Source organism: Tupaia chinensis, unplaced genomic scaffold (assembly GCF_000334495.1).
Source record: "Tupaia chinensis unplaced genomic scaffold, TupChi_1.0 Scaffold144106_2, whole genome shotgun sequence".
NCBI lineage: Eukaryota > Metazoa > Chordata > Mammalia > Scandentia > Tupaiidae > Tupaia > Tupaia belangeri.
The window spans coordinates 21,904-26,564 of NW_006203961.1; the positions used below are offsets into that span (position 1 = coordinate 21,904).

Below are 4,661 nucleotides of genomic sequence, written 5' to 3' on the forward strand. Positions count from 1 at the left end.
GGGTGAGTCTAATGGGAGTAATTCCTGTTCACAGCCACTGCCTTAGTGGATCTGCATTCCTTCAGGATTATTGTAAAAGTTATAGTAAGGCTAGGGGTGTTATTTTATCTTTATGGGATACCGGGGTATCATAACAGCAATAAGGCCCATGGTAGAGAAATTGAGTGCAGGCCAGTACAGTAACACAGTGGAGAATTGGAACTCATAAACTGTTGACCTTGCTAACAGTTTCTTCCCAGCCCAGTTCTTGCTTTAGGCATGGGAGGCAGCTCTGCATGTTCTGCCTGTGTTAGCTCCATGGCCCCAACAAATGGCCAAAAGCTAATCATTACTTAATAATGTTGTATGTAAACATTGTATCCTAAATGTATTCTTAAACACATTTAATAATTACATCAATATATTTCCATCAAAATTTCATTTTTAATGGATAGGATAGTTAAATTAAAAAAAATACAAAAATTGTTGTTGATGAATTCTTACTCTATAAATTTTCCCTTATGACCTTAGTAATAAATCCCACTTCCTAAGAATCATACTGTAATGCCTTCTTTTTTCTTTTTGCCTACAACATTGTAGCTGACATTATCTTTAGAAATAATTCTGCCAGAAAAACTTCTCAAAGAATTTAAATTTAAAGAGGAGTCTTTCATAAGATACACCTTAATTGAAAGATATTTGAAATGGTAGACTTAAGTTTTTATTCCTAAAATCTTGTGTATTTGTGAGTATATGTGGGTGGGTTGTAGTGTGTGTATGTGCATATGAGGTGTGAGTGTAGGTGCACAAGAGAGTTCTTAAGGAATAAAAGGCAATTGGAAAGGACATAAGGATGGAATGGAAGCTGGGAATTTTATAGTTTGAAGTGGTTTTTCAGAGGATTTCTGGAAGAGGCTATATGAGAACCACTTTAAAGCCTCTTTTTCCACATAGTTCTCTGTTTTCCTGACTGAAGCTCAATTATTACAAATAGAACAGGTCTGGATCTGAATGAGTAAAGACCAAGGAAATATTCTTAATCATAAGCTGCACTTTATATAGTTTTAATTCTCTCATGCTTTTTGCAGTTTTGTTCTCTAATTTTAATGAAATATTGTTCCTACATTCCTTTATATCCTTTAATTCGTAGATCCTTCCATAATTTTCACCCAAAACAAACTTATACCAATGTCCATGTATTGTAGTTTAGATTAGGTTATCTTATTTTTCCTGATTATTTCATGTGTGTCTAAATGAGTTCTTCAATCCATCTTCTGTGGCAGAACACAATATGTACAACAGATGAAATCTTTAACAGCTGAAAAATGTTAGTATCTACTTGCATTTAGAGGAGTTAAATAATTTCCTCTCCAAAACATTTCAGGGGGTAGGACTGCTCCATGGACTTGGCAAATTGTAAGTGTAGGTCTTTTGTATTAATATTCTTGAACTAATTTATAATGTTTTTTTTTCTGGATTTTATTACACAGATAGACCTAGTAATGTTACTTTTACTTATCCACAGGAAAAAAAAAGAGGTTTGGAAGGTATGTTTTACCAAGTGATAATAAGAAAGAAATTAACAGAATATCTGAGGCAAAATTATTGTCTTCATGACCTTAAAGTGGTAATCAGTGTGTTACATCATATTATTGCCCATGTGGCATATTTTAAAAAAAGAAAGAATAAGAAGGAGGATAAGGAAGAAGAAAAAGAAAGAAGGAGGAAGAAGAAATAAATGGAGAAATAGTTCAAATTAAAAGTCTTCCAGTCAAACCATTATTTTGTTTGGGAGGATATTTTGGTGTGGGTAAAAGTGGACAATTTCAACATATTAACTTTCTGTACACAGATATAGTACATTCAAAAGTCTTTGGTGTTCTAAATGTATGAGTAGATAAGCAGGTCAGTATTTAATCATATTATTCCTTCAACATAGAAACAGAAAATGACTAGCTCTCTAAAATAGTTTTAATGTGTCCAGAGTAACCTCTAAAAACTGTGTTTAATATCATTAGAAGAAAATTTATTTTATATAATTTAAACCTATGCACATTCACAAACCTTATATATATATTTAAATGTGTATCTCCTTTCAGACGCCCAGATATTGACTACTCCCTTTTTCTAGCTTCTCCATATGTTGAACTTTCCTCAGATTTTGCTGTAGAGAGTCATAAAAACTATTGTTAACTACTTCTAAGTATTCCTCTGTTTTGGTTAAGACTCTTGAATGTTTTATTTCAATAGTAAACATTAATTCCACTGCATGTATAAAATATTAGCTGTGAGACTGAAATTTTAGAGACATATGCATCATAGAAAAGAGGAAAGGAATCCTTAAAGCATTATATTTATTAAATGTCAGAGATAAAGAAAGACTTCAGTTCTTTCACAGAGACAAAAGCAACTGGAATTACATATGGTCTGTGGATAATGTGGCATAGTATTAAAAGCATGATATTTGGCAACAGATATAGGCTCAAATTGCAGGTCAGCTACTTAATATCTTAATGACATGATGTAATTAGCTAAACCTTTCTGTACCTGTATTTTTCATATGTAACATATTGGAGAGATTTTTGCTATAGGGCACTTGTGGTTGCAGGAAAGACAAAGACAGAGAGACAGAAAGTGAGAAATCAGCCCCCGGGAGGATGGTCACACCACATTCATTTCTCCTCCATTTTCCTGTTACAATTTTGTGCATGACAACACACACGCACATGAGCAGAGCATGAGTTTCAAGCCATGGTTCTGGGACTTGAACTGCAGTAAGACTCCTGGAGCCCAGCACCTTAATCACTATGCCATCCAATCTGTTGGCACGATATCTCCAAAACTTAAAAAGTTATTAAAATGTAATGTATTATGTTCTGTATCATTTCAGATGAATTGAGTTTCTATTGTGTATTCTGGGCTCACTTCAACTTCATGGGAAATCAGAATAATGTCACAGAATTTGTTTTCATGGGGCTGTGGGGAAATAAGTAAACAGAACTTCTTTTCTTTTTCTTCTCCTTGTTTTGCTACCTGGCAGTCTTTATGGGAAACTCCATCTTTTTATTCATGATCACCTGCAGTTGTCTAATTGAACAGCCAATGTACTACTTCCTCTGTCATCTTTCCTTCATGTACGTCGGCTACACCTCCACTTTGGTTCCCCGCCTAATCAGGAACCTGGCTGCAGCAAGATAAAACATTTTCTGTTATAGCTGTATGAGCCAGTTCTTTAGTGCCCACCTTCTGGCAGGTGTGGAAGTACTCATCTTCAACTGCTACATTGCCATTGTCAATCCCTTGCACTACATGGTCATCATGAACCAGAAGAGGTGTAACCTGCTGATTGCTGTGGCATGGAACTTAGGGTTCTATTGCTCTCCTGCTTATGGTGCTAAGTTTACCTTTCTGTGGTCCCAGTCAGATAAATCATTACATATGTGATGTGAAACCTCTTCTACACTTAACCTGCAAAGATATTCATGTCGTTAGTATCTTGGCCATTGCTAATGCAGGAATAGTGGTGGCTGTAATTTTTCCTGTCCTGGTGGCTTCTTATACACTCATTTTATATCATCTTAAGATGAGGTCTTCTGCAGGGCGATGCAAAGCTCTCTCAACATGTAGCTCTCATGTAATGGTTGTAGTTTTATTTTTTGTGCCCTGTATCTATACGTATGGGCTACCTGCAGGTAGTGAGAATAAGGATAAGGAAATTTCTGTGTTATACACTGTGATTGCTACCATGCTGAATCCTCTCATCTACACATTGATAAATGTAGAGATGAAAATTGCCATGGGGGAGGTCTTGTCTCAAATGGCACATTCAGAATCAAATAAATAAGCATATATTCATTATGTTTTCAGTCTTATGTCCTAGCATGGTAACTGTTTATGTTTTATTAAAACAATGTGTTTTTTGGGTAATTGGACTAAAAGACTTGAAGTTTTATGAACCAAAGAAACATGATATTTAGGTTGCAATCTGCACTACAATTGGTCTATTTACAGGTGTGGTCACTTGAATTTGAAGAATGCAACAGATGTCCTTCTTAAGCACATTTTGTTATTATATCAAACTCCTCTCCAAGAAAAGTACATGAAACCATTTTACTCTTATTTATTTAATTTTATTATTATAATCTTTTTATATTGTATTGAATCACATATATATCACAAGACTGGGCAGCTTGTTTTCTCACTTTCCCTCTCTCTCTGTCTCTCTGTGGTCAAATTAGAAATTAATTTACAATGTATTGCATTTCTTTTTCAGCATGATTACCATGCGTATCAGTCAAGACAAAGACATTACTATCCACATCATCATCATCATCATCAAATAACTTTACATTTTTTTCATATTATTATTATTATTTATTCTCATATTTTTAAACATACATCACTATATATCATGTGGCTTATGTGAAGAATTTACCCAACCCTTTTATCCTTGAAATACAATCCAGTTTTGTCTTTTATTAATCAGAAATCTTCCAAAATTGGTGCAAGTGTAAATTGTTAATCTTGTAACTCACTACACTGGTAGAAATTATGGGATTTGAAACCAGTCCTTGAGGATAGGGAGACCTGGGTGACATACTGATTCTTTAGCTTTTTCTCTCTGATTTAGTAATTTTTATTAACTACATGAGGTTTCATTTGGCCTGGCTGTGTGGTTCAGC

At 34.5% G+C, this 4,661-nt stretch overlaps 1 pseudogene; it reads left to right on the plus strand.

The window, feature by feature from the left end:
- Positions 1–2,913: 2,913 nt before the first annotated feature.
- Positions 2,914–3,823, plus strand: LOC106733574 (olfactory receptor 4P4-like; annotated as a pseudogene).
- Positions 3,824–4,661: the final 838 nt, after the last annotated feature.